At 44.2% G+C, this 13,460-nt stretch overlaps 1 protein-coding gene across 2 annotated transcripts in view; it reads right to left on the bottom strand.

The window, feature by feature from the left end:
- lsamp (limbic system associated membrane protein) overlaps window positions 1–13,460 on the bottom strand; it is a 136,418-nt gene that overhangs the window by 59,314 nt on the left and 63,644 nt on the right. The window lies entirely within an intron of this gene.

Below are 13,460 nucleotides of genomic sequence, written 5' to 3'. Positions count from 1 at the left end.
GTGCTTCAACCACACACTCATAAATCTCCCATGAGCCCTGCTTTCAAACACAGCGTCAGCTCTTCTGCTAGCGGCTCGTTCTGCCCATCACGCTGAGTGTAGCAGGTAAACGCACAATTACAGCCCAGAAGCAAGAGATAAACCGGCCCTCGGCGGAGCAGCGGCACTTCAGGACGTTACGGGTCTTTAATGCAACTAACGTCCTCAATCTATTATTGAATCAACATCAGGGATGATTTCCTTCCTCTGCAGTGATGGAGGACAGAGACGGATGAGCAACAACTAGCTAACCGCTACACCTCCAACACTCAAGGGGAGTTTCTGGGAGATTCGTTCATCACGCATCGCTGCATAACGCAGTTTATAAGAGATTGGAGAAGGGAACACCAGGAAGGGTTCTCCGACTGTATGCCACACATCAGAGCGTGTGTTTAACTGCAGTGTAAAACAGGAAACCTCCCGCTACTAACCTGACGCTACTTCCCCTTCAAGAAGATCCAGTCGCTGCTGTTTGATGAATCTAATCAGACTCATTCTTAGATAAAATCACATGATTATGGCACACACTAGGTTTCCATTCAAAGTAGTGAATCTAACAAATGCACAAAACTGAAAAAATGGCATAAAACATTAGTGAATTAATCAGTGAATACATCACATGTTCAGATCACATAACAAAACTTCCTGGTGCAGAATATCAGTGATAAATGAGTTTCTGCAACTGTGCTCTTTAAACCCTCCATCATAAACGAATGTGTGTCGGGCATCACCATAGACGAGTGTGTGTTGGGCATCACCATAGACGAGTGTGTGTCGAACGTCACCATAAACGAGTGTGTGTCGAGCGTCACCATAGACGAGTGTGTGTCGGGCGTCATCATAAACGAGTGTGTGTCGAACGTCACCATAAACGAGTGTGTGTCGGGCGTCACCATAAACGAGTGTGTGTCGAACGTCACCATAAACGAGTGTGTGTCGGGCGTCACCATAAACGAGTGTGTGTCGGGCGTCACCATAGACGAGTGTGTGTCGAGCGTCACCATAGACGAGTGTGTGTCGGGCGTCATCATAAACGAGTGTGTGTCGAACGTCACCATAAACGAGTGTGTGTCGGGCGTCACCATAAACGAGTGTGTGTCGGGCGTCACCATAGACGAGTGTGTGTCGAACGTCACCATAAACGAGTGTGTGTCGAACGTCACCATAGACGAGTGTGTGTCGGGCGTCATCATAAACGAGTGTGTGTCGAACGTCACCATAAACGAGTGTGTGTCGGGCGTCACCATAAACGAGTGTGTGTCGGGCGTCACCATAGACGAGTGTGTGTCGGGCGTCACCATAGACGAGTGTGTGTCGAACGTCACCATAAACGAGTGTGTGTCGAGCGTCACCATAGACGAGTGTGTGTCGGGCGTCATCATAAACGAGTGTGTGTCGAACGTCACCATAAACGAGTGTGTGTCGGGCGTCACCATAGACGAGTGTGTGTTGGGCGTCACCATAGACGAGTGTGTGTCGAACGTCACCATAAACGAGTGTGTGTCGGGCGTCACCATAGACGAGTGTGTGTTGGGCGTCACCATAAACGAGTGTGTGTTGGGCGTCACCATAGACGACTGTGTGTCGGGCGTCACCATAAACGAGTGTGTGTCGGGCGTCACCATAAACGAGTGTGTGTCGAACGTCACCATAAACGAGTGTGTGTTGGGCGTCACCATAGACGACTGTGTGTCGGGCGTCACCATAAACGAGTGTGTGTCGGGCATCACCATAAACGAGTGTGTGTCGGGCGTCACCATAAACGAGTGTGTGTCGGGCGTCACCATAGACGAGTGTGTGTCGAGCGTCACCATAAACGAGTGTGTGTCGAGCGTCACCATAAACGAGTGTGTGTCGAGCGTCACCATAAACGAGTGTGTGTCGGGCGTCACCATAAACGAGTGTGTGTCGGGCGTCACGTAAACGAGTGTGTGTCGAGCGTCACCATAAACGAGCGTGTGTCGGGCATCACCATAAACGAGCGTGTGTCGAACGTCATCATAAACGAGTGTGTGTCGGGCGTCACCATAAACCAGTGTGTGTCGAACGTCATCATAAACGAGTGTGTGTCGGGCGTCACCATAAACGAGTGTGTGTCGGGCGTCACCATAGACGACTGTGTGTCGGGCGTCACCATAAACGAGTGTGCGTCTGGCGTCACCATAAACGAGTGTGTGTCGGGCGTCACCATAAACGAGTGTGCGTCTGGCGTCACCATAAACGAGTGTGTGTCGAACGTCATCATAAACGAGTGTGTGTCGGGCGTCACCATAAACGAGTGTGTGTCGGGCGTCACCATAGACGACTGTGTGTCGGGCGTCAACATAAACGAGTGTGTGTCGGGCGTCACCATAGACGAGTGTGTGTCGGGCGTCACCATAAACGAGTGTGTGTCGAGCGTCACCATAGACGAGTGTGTGTCGGGCGTCATCATAAACGAGTGTGTGTTGGGCATCACCATAAACGAGTGTGTGTCGGGCGTCACCATAGACGACTGTGTGTCGGGCGTCACCATAAACGAGTGTGTGTCGGGCGTCACCATAGACGACTGTCTGTCGGGCGTCACCATAGACGAGTGTGTGTCGGGCGTCACCATAAACGAGTGTGTGTCGAACGTCACCATAAACGAGTGTGTGTCGAGCGTCACCGTAGACGAGTGTGTGTCGGGCGTCACCATAAAAGAGTGTGTGTCGAGCATCACCATAAACGAGTGTGTGTCGGGCGTCACCATAAACGAGTGTGTGTCGAGCGTCACCATAAACGAGCGTGTGTCGGGCGTCACCATAAACGAGTGTGTGTCGGGCGTCACCGTAAACGAGTGTGTGTCGAGCGTCACCATAAACGAGCGTGTGTCGGGCATCACCATAAACGAGCGTGTGTCGAACGTCATCATAAACGAGTGTGTGTCGGGCGTCACCATAAACCAGTGTGTGTCGAACGTCATCATAAACGAGTGTGTGTCGGGCGTCACCATAAACGAGCGTGTGTCGGGCGTCACCATAAACGAGCGTGTGTCGGGCGTCACCATAAACGAGTGTGTGTCGGGCGTCACCATAAACGAGTGTGTGTCGGGCGTCACCATAAACGAGCGTGTGTCGGGCGTCACCATAAACGAGTGTGTGTCGGGCGTCACCGTAAACCAGTGTGTGTCGGGCGGCACCATAAACGAGGCTGTTGTGTTCTCTGGCGTTCGGGAACACACTCGTGTGTGTGTGAGACGCTTCTGGAGGGAATTACAACCAATCATGATCACACACGTCGACTCCGGCGTTTCAGAAACACCAAACCAACAGACGCTGCAACGCCATTGGTCCGCTGGTTACTCCAGTTACTCCAGTTATATAATGTGTTTCCAGTGTAGTTTATGCGCATGTCTTCTTATCAGATAAATAATGATCCCCTTTGAGAGCAAACGTTTGTTATGTGCATCTTTAGAATTCAAGCCCATCTTGGCGTTTCCATCCAGTGTTTTTTATGCAATATCCCAAAATTCACATAAAGCAGGTGTATGTAAACACAGCTAGTGGCACTAACTGCACGGATAACTCAACACTGTGTTTGCTCAGCGGGAGCGTCCCGTCGTCCGTGACGTGGATCAATATAGGACAGGACGCTTCTGCTGAGATGTGGCTGGAAAATCTCAGCACTGCAAAAACATTCTAGCTGAGGAGTGTGTGTAAACGTACAGTGACATCACAGCGATGTATTGAGACGTCCAGTCACACATGATCTTTACATACTGATTCAGTAACAGTGTCTGGCTCAATCTCCACTGGAAAACAGGCTGCTTAAACTCACAATGCAGCAGCATAAGTGTGTGTGTGTGTGTAGTGTATAGTGCACAGCTCTCCAGCATTGATTTATAACCCACATCTCGCCCCTGATAGCAGTCAGCGTACACTTTTCTTCTAGAGAAACAAAGACCAAAAACACCCAGCAGACGTTGCTGCTTCCTCCGACTCTCGGTGAGCTCAAACTTCTCTCAAATTACTCTCAAAATTTCCAGCTCACTTCTACTGAAGCACCTGACCAGTCACACAAACACCCCCTGGGCCGATGACTAGTCCTCACAAACACTGTGTGATATGATACGCATACTTTACTTTTATACTTTATTGTCAGACGAGTCTGAAATTTTTCTTGCATAACAGTGTCTATGTTTACCATCTCTAATATACATTCTACATCGACATTCACTAAAACATCACATATTATACATTCAATCAACACAACACTTACACATCTAACCCTTGACAGTCCTCTTGATTTCTGATTGAATGTTATTGTTCAACGCTAGGATAGCCTGGTTCACAAAAGAGTGTTTCAGCATCGCTTTATTAAATCTGGGCATTCTATACCTCCTCTTTGATGGTTCAAACTCTTTATCCAGAATATGCATAGGGTTAGAAACTATAATATTAGCTAGCCTAAACAAATTGTTATAATAGGCTGAGTCGTAAAGCTTCTCAAGAGGCTGACCTACAATCTTTGAGCAAATGTTTAATTGATTAAACAACTTTGTTTTCAACATAACAGACAAGCTTTTCTACCAAATACAGTAGAGTTGCAATATTGCAGTATGCTCATTATCACAGACCTATAGAACAACAGAAAATCTGTTTTCTTACTCCAAATGATCTAAGACGACGAAGAAAGTAAATTCTCTGCTTTGTTGTTGTTGTTTTTTTTTACATAGAGTATCAATGTGATCTTTCCACGATAGCATATCGTCTATAATCACTCCTAAATGTGATTATGTCTTAACCGATCTGATTTCCTTCTTATGAATAAAAACAGGCATTATATCAGATCCAGACCCAAATACGATCTCCTCAGTTTTACTCGTATTAATGACAAGAGCATTATTCTCACACCACTCAATCAATTTAGTCACACCTTGTTGATGAAACTCAGGACTGTCCAAATCATCTAACAAAGATATTCAAACAGTGTCATCAGAATACTTCAAAATATACTGATTTAACATGTCAGTTCAACAGTCGTCTGTATATAAGGTGAAAAGTATGGCAGAACTAACGCAACCTTAAGTATACCACTGGATCATATAGGGATTAACGTTCAACTGTTCAAGTTGACACCAATCTGTTAGCCTGTATTGTGTTGAATGCAGAAGAGAAATCTAAAAACAAAGTTCTTACAATTGTTTTAGGTTTATCTAAATGTTTAGAGATGATATGTACTAAAGCAGCAACTGCATCTTCAGGACTACAGCCGTTCTTCTAGGCAAACTGCTAAATGCTGGAGTAATAATCTCTCTAAACATTTCACAATCACAGATGTGAGGGCTATTGGTCTAAAATCATTATATTCTCTTGGACATGGCATCCAATTTCCAATGTATGCGGTCTTCCATATCACAGGAACAGTGTGTGTGTCAACAGAAGCTGAAATACTGGTTGCCACACCGGTGCTAATTCAGAAGACCTGCACTACATCCGTCATCAATAGACTGAAACGTTTTCCAAACATCCCCGACCTCAATAACAATTCTGTCCAATGATGATGGAACTATCTCTACTGTTTCTTTGATCTCATTGTGTATGTCAATTTGTTGAAATCTGGTCAAAAAGATGTTTAATTCATTCCCAAAACAAAATTCATCAAAATTCATTGTTTCCATAATGTCCCAAACCTTTTTGGTATTATTAAGGCTTTCTCCAAACACTTCTTAGGAACTTCTTTTGTTTCCTTTAATTTCATTTTTAACCCTCTTTCTGTTTAAGTCTTAATATCTTTATCTTTAAACACTACTTTCCTCACATTTATCATTTCCTTAATACCTTTAGTCACATATGGTTTATTGTTTGGATAAACTCTAATCTCTTTGGTAGATATGTTCAGCTCCACACAGAAGTTAATATAATCATTTAACACTGTAGATCTTTCATCAAGTGAGCCTTCATCAAATATTTCCCAATTTGTTCAGTCGAAACAGGCTTTCAGTTGTTCTGCACTCTCATTCGACCACATTCAGATCGTTTTCCTTTCTGGTTTGCTCTTTTTAATTTAGTCCTGTACATAGGAATCATATGCACAACATTGTGGTCAGAGTTTAAAATTGGTGGCATGCTCTTGGACACATAAGCATCCCTGACATTCACAAAGCACTTATCAAGAATATTGTTATTTCTTGTTTGAGTCTTTACATACTGTTCAAATCCCGGCAACAAAGTCTCCAATTTGCATTTGATTTGGTTTAGATCACCCAGTACAATCGGAGAAGCTGAATTGTAGTTCATGAACATGGCTCGCTGCCTCTGTGACCGCTGGGTGGGACATATACCACGAAAAGCAAAATACAACCAAAATCTCAAGGCAGATAAAAAGGTCTGATATCTGATCTGACAAGTTCTGACATCCGTTTACATTAATGCCATCCAAACTAGAATGATTGCACCGGTGATCGTTGTCGCAATGAATGTCATGGTTGACACCCAGGTTTTTCTTTTTATAATGTGTTTTTATTTATAAATATAAACCTAGCCATAGATTATTCAGTTTATACTATGTTACCAGCAAGCTGTCGTTGATGTTTGTGGAGCAAAATTTTATAAAGATAAAGATTACCAGTGCAGTGTGATTTTAATTATTTCAAAAACAGTGACGTTATGACCTTGCTGATTGCTGATTTAATACACATCTTGAAGTGGCTCCTATCAGCCGTGAAAAAAACAATAGATCTCATGCAAATTTTGGGGTTTACACATGTGCAACAATATCAGTTCTATTTTGGATATGAATGATTTTTTGTGACTGTGAAAGCACATGTTGTATGTGTTAATAAAATAATAATGAAAAGCATGATAATTAAAAAGTCAAATTTGTGTCAAAATGTGTTAAACACGAGACAATGATTAGCTAAAGCTGCTGCTGTGTTTTTGGTTGTGATTAATGATATCACGTGATCCTAACATCATTTTTGATCAGACTGCCAAATGCAAAGACATTTCGACACAAAATTGCCACCTGTGATTGTCACCATCAGCAGCATCTGACGCTGAGTGGGACAAACCGAGCAGAAGAAGGAAGATGATACAGGCCTTGGCAGGGCGTGATAGCTGGCTCTCAGCAAGAACGGGTGGGGTGGGGGGGGTTAGGTAATGTGTGTTGCACATGTGATTAGATGGGAGAGCTCTTTGCACCGGAGCTGTGACAAACCGGTGACCCGGGGCTTCAGTCTGATGGGACGTTAATACAGCAGACGTCACATGATCAGAGATAATGGATTCACCTTTGCTCAGAATGCCCAGTGACCCTCCATGGAGAAACACAGAGCAAAGTAGAGGCCTGCATTTCAGCCCGAGCCCGACGGGCCCCGACTTATTTACACTCCTCGGGCCGGGCTTCGGGCAAATTTTCACGCTGGCCGGGCCTCGGGCCTGTTTTAGGCTTATCTTTTTATAGCCTATTTTAGATATTACTTAAAATAAAATATGAGAAGATGACAATTGAATGACAATTGAAAAGCAAACATAGAAAGACGTTTTATAACCTATCATACTGACATATATGACTGACAGTCTGCTCACGGCACGCACACGCGCACACAGGTTTCCCGGCAACGCGATCCGTGCGACCGGCTCGTTCTCTGTTTAGTGTCCCGCCAGCAGCAGGAGTAGTGAGCGTGACTTCAGCGCAGCTGGAAAAAGTACGACTGGATTAAAACTTTCCACGGTGGATGGTGCTTTTTCTACACGAATCGATGCTCTGTAAGAGACTGTTTAGGAGGTTGTCTTGATGTTTTTTGTTTGATTGGACTTTCATGAGTCTGTTGGAAACTTTTGGAAATACGAATGGCCATGTTCTGTAGTGAAGACTTGATTTTTGAGGTAAGATAACCTGCATGTTTGTTTTTAATGTAATTTATTTGATTTGTTTAGATTGTATTCTCTGTATTGTATTGTATTGTAAATTGTATTGTACGAGCGCTGTTGCGAGCAGCAGAGCAGTTTGCCTCAGCTTTTCAAAAATGACAATAAATGTTTAACAAACGTTTAAACTAACGTTAACTGTCTGTGTGAATATGTTTAAGTTGTTTTATATCTATGGATTTTATTGTAGCCAAGTAAAGTGTTGATTTGAGAGGCTATAAATGGGTCAAATATGTTTAACTCGCTGTCGGGTGCTTGGTCGTCATAAAAAAATAAATAAAAAGAAACATGTCTTAATTAACTTTATAAAGAAATTAAAATAATCTAAACGGTAACTACTTTGCCATTGAGGACAAAACATATCTGTTTAAATGACTGCTGCAACAGGGCGGGCTGTGTAAGGTGTTTTTTTTTTTTTTTAAATAACGGGCTCGGGTCGGACTCGGGCTGATCATTCTGATGAGCTGTCGGACACGGGCCGGGCTAGGGCCTGGACGTCTCGGGCCAGGGCCGGGCTAGGGCCTAGATTTGAGGCCCGTGCAGGGCTCTAGAGCAAAGAGATTCTCCAAAAGGAAACACAGAGATTCTCCACGAGGAAACACAGAGATTCTCCATGAGGAAACACAGATATTCTCCATGAGGAAACACAGAGATTCTCCATGAGGAAACACAGAGATTCTCCATGAGGAAACACAGAGATTCTCCATGAGGAAACACAGAGATTCTCCATGAGGAAACACAGAGATTCTCCATGAGGAAACACGGAGATTCTCCATGAGGAAACAGAGATTCTCCGTGAGGAAACACAGATATTCTCCTTGAGGAAACACAGAGATTCTCCATGAGGAAACACAGAGATTCTCCATGAGTAAACACAGAGATTCTCCATGAGGAAACACAAAGATTCTCCATGAGGAAACGCCGAGATTCTCCATGAGGAAACACAGAGATTCTCCATGAGGAAACACAGAGATTCTCCATGAGTAAACACAGAGATTCTCCATGAGGAAACACAGATATTCTCCATGAGGAAACACAGATATTCTCCATGAGGAAACACAGAGATTCTCCATGAGGAAACACAGAGATTCTCCATGAGGAAACACAGAGATTCTCCATGAGGAAACACAGAGATTCTCCGTGAGGAAACACAGATATTCTCCTTGAGGAAACACAGAGATTCTCCATGAGGAAACACAGAGATTCTCCATGAGTAAACACAGAGATTCTCCATGAGGAAACACAGATATTCTCCATGAGGAAACACAGATATTCTCCATGAGGAAACACAGATATTCTCCATGAGGAAACACAGAGATTCTCCATGAGGAAACACAGAGATTCTCCATGAGGAAACACAGAGATTCTCCATGAGGAAACACAGAGATTCTCCGTGAGGAAACACAGATATTCTCCTTGAGGAAACACAGAGATTCTCCATGAGGAAACACAGAGATTCTCCATGAGTAAACACAGAGATTCTCCATGAGGAAACACAGAGATTCTCCATGAGGAAACGCCGAGATTCTCCATGAGGAAACACAGAGATTCTCCATGAGGAAACACAGAGATTCTCCATGAGGAAACACAGAGATTCTCCATGAGGAAACACAGAGATTCTCCATGAGGAAACACAGAGATTCTCCATGAGGAAACGCCGAGATTCTCCATGAGGAAACAGAGATTCTCTGTGAGGAAACAGAGATTCTATGTGAGGAAACAGAGATTCTCCATGAGGAAACACAGAGATTCTCCATGAGGAAACACAGAGATTCTCCATGAGGAAACACAGAGATTCTCCATGAGGAAACGCAGAGATTCTCCATGAGGAAACACAGAGATTCTCCATGAGGAAACACAGAGATTCTCCATGAGGAAACACAGAGATTCTCCATGAGGAAACACAGAGATTCTCCATGAGGAAACGCAGAGATTCTCCATGAGGAAACACAGAGATTCTCCATGAGGAAACGCAGAGATTCTCCATGAGGAAACACAGAGATTCTCCATGAGGAAACGCCGAGATTCTCCATGAGGAAACAGAGATTCTCTGTGAGGAAACGCAGAGATTCTCCATGAGGAAACACAGAGATTCTCCATGAGGAAACGCAGAGATTCTCCATGAGGAAACACAGAGATTCTCCATGAGGAAACGCCGAGATTCTCCATGAGGAAACAGAGATTCTCTGTGAGGAAACAGAGATTCTATGTGAGGAAACAGAGATTCTCCATGAGGAAACAGAGATTCTCTGTGAGGAAATAGAGATTCTCCGTGAGGAAACACAGAGATTCTCCATGAGGAAACACAGAGATTCTCCATGAGGAAACAGAGATTCTCCATGAGGAAACACAGAGATTCTCCGTGAGGAAACACAGAGATTCTCCATGAGGAAACACAGAGATTCTCCATGAGGAAACAGAGATTCTCTGTGAGGAAATAGAGATTCTCCGTGAGGAAACACAGAGATTCTCCATGAGGAAACACAGAGATTCTCCATGAGGAAACACAGAGATTCTCCATGAGGAAACAGAGATTCTCCATGAGGAAACAGAGATTCTCCATGAGGAAACACAGAGATTCTCCATGAGGAAACGCCGAGATTCTCCATGAGGAAACAGAGATTCTCCATGAGGAAACAGAGATTCTATGTGAGGAAACAGAGATTCTCCATGAGGAAACACAGAGATTCTCCATGAGGAAACAGAGATTCTCTGTGAGGAAATAGAGATTCTCCGTGAGGAAACACAGAGATTCTCCATGAGGAAACAGAGATTCTCTGTGAGGAAATAGAGATTCTCCGTGAGGAAACACAGAGATTCTCCATGAGGAAACACAGAGATTCTCCATGAGGAAACACAGAGATTCTCCATGAGGAAACACAGAGATTCTCCGTGAGGAAACACAGAGATTCTCCATGAGGAAACACAGAGATTCTCCATGAGGAAACAGAGATTCTCTGTGAGGAAATAGAGATTCTCCGTGAGGAAACACAGAGATTCTCCATGAGGAAACACAGAGATTCTCCATGAGGAAACAGAGATTCTCCATGAGGAAACACAGATATTCTCCATGAGGAAACACAGAGATTCTCCATGAGGAAACACAGAGATTCTCCGTGAGGAAACACAGAGATTCTCCATGAGGAAACACAGAGATTCTCCATGAGGAAACACAGAGATTCTCTGTGAGGAAATAGAGATTCTCCATGAGGAATCACAGAGATTCTCCATGAGGAAACAGAGATTCTCCATGAGGAAACACAGAGATTCTCCATGAGGAAACACAGAGATTCTCCATGAGGAAACACAGAGATTCTCCATGAGGAAACACAGAGATTCTCCGTGAGGAAACACAGAGATTCTCCATGAGGAAACACAGAGATTCTCCATGAGGAAACACAGAGATTCTCCGTGAGGAAACAGAGATTCTCCATGAGGAATCACAGAGATTCTCCATGAGGAAACAGAGATTCTCCATGAGGAAACACAGATATTCTCCATGAGGAAACACAGAGATTCTCCATGAGGAAACACAGAGATTCTCCGTGAGGAAACACAGAGATTCTCCATGAGGAAACACAGAGATTCTCCATGAGGAAACACAGAGATTCTCCGTGAGGAAACAGAGATTCTCCATGAGGAAACACAGATATTCTCCATGAGGAAACAGAGATTCTCCATGAGGAAACACAGAGATTCTCCATGAGGAAACAGAGATTCTCCATGAGGAAACACAGAGATTCTCCGTGAGGAAACAGAGATTCTCCATGAGGAAACAGAGATTCTCCGTGAGGAAACAGAGATTCTCCATGAGGAAACAGAGATTCTCCATGAGGAAACAGAGATTCTCCGTGAGGAAACAGAGATTCTCCATGAGGAAACAGAGATTCTCCGTGAGGAAACAGAGATTCTCCATGAGGAAACAGAGATTCTCCATGAGGAAACGGACATTCTCCATGAGGAAACAGAGATTCTCTGTGAGAATCTCTTCCAGAGTTATGAAAACATGACTTGAAAACATCCATGTTAAAAATGTTTGTGAAGATTCTAACGTTAGGGGAAGACTATTTGTTTGTTAGTTTGAGCGAATGTTCCCTGCTCCCGAACTACAGGCCGACCTCAGTGTCACGGCAGAGAGCGGGCCAAACCAAGAACGAGAGCATCCGCGACTCCCTCCCACTCTCACACACACTCTTTCTACACTAGCACACGTGTGCTGTTATTGTCAAAGAAGTGATAATTGACTGGGAGGATTGCTTTCGCTGAAGAGGATGTTTTAATAAACCAACAATGACTGCTCTCATTCGGAGACGCACCCTGCAGCCAGATCCGCAGCCAGGAGTGTTAAAAACCAATTAAAATCTGTGTATTGTGGGAAAATGGCCCTGAAAACTGGAGGGGAACTTCACACCTCAGATATAAAGAGCAGCAAATCACAGACCCAGATTATGGGTCGCAAATTAGACGGCAAAGCCCCAGATAGCTGCTATCATTTAATAAGCAGTAAACATGATATCTGTCAAATACACTTGCAGAATAGCATAAACAAAACCGCCGCTTGTCCTATTGTTGGTGGGACGTGATAAACAGCTTTGCTAATTAATCCTGGAGGCCCTGAAGGACTGAACTCTTCACAGGAAGTGCTGGAGATAATCACTTCCTGTGCGTTTGAGAAGATGGGCAGCTCTGCGCTAATTGCTGGGTCTGGATTCTCCTAATGAGGCCAGGGTGCATTATGGGTACAGCGTCTTTACCAGTAACGATACAGAGCTTTACACAGTTCCCATCAACTGTCTGAACCTGTATCACCAATGCAGAGCGCATGACGGTTTCCAAACAGGTTTCCACTCACGTGAGGAGCGTTTCACAGAAACACCGAGTTACACCGCTCAGGAGTCTCGGCGCTACGCTAGCTGTCGCCTCTGCATGCTAACTGGAAAACACAGTAAATACTGCAGCGTCAGGGTGCGCCTCGTTGCATCTTTTATTAAACAGATGATTGAATTAATTAAGAGTATTTCTGTCTAAAATGGTGTAGTTTTGCTTGAGTGCCCATGGGTTGAACAGAGCCTTTGACAGCACTGGAAGCTTCATCTCAACCACTGAATCCATTATACATGTGGAAACTGCATCTGCTTCTGACCATACACTGGACACATTAATCGGCTGGACTGGTCTGATCGGCTACTGGCTGACATCACGCAATCATAGAATCGTGCAGTTTATATATAACAAATTGACCTCATTTAATCGAACACATTGAGTGAGGCGGTACAAATCCCATGTCTTTTGTTACTGATGAAACAAACTCAGCGGCGTTTCTGTTGGTTGATTATGCATCATGACCAATGTTCGACTCTCCCCGTACACGTACAGATGTGGCTCAGATTCGCCTCAGATTTTAGATTCTGATGTCCAGCAGAAGCTCTAACACATCAACACAGCGGAAGAGCCTCTAATCCTTCAGACTCGATCCAAACCCAGAGTCTGAACTCACTTCAATCAGACTCACTCGCCTCCAGCTGCGGC

This window comes from Pimephales promelas, chromosome 16 (assembly GCF_988280905.1).
Source record: "Pimephales promelas chromosome 16, fPimPro1.hap1.1, whole genome shotgun sequence".
NCBI classification, from domain to species: domain Eukaryota; kingdom Metazoa; phylum Chordata; class Actinopteri; order Cypriniformes; family Leuciscidae; genus Pimephales; species Pimephales promelas.
This window is presented reverse-complemented; position numbering and strand designations above follow the sequence as displayed.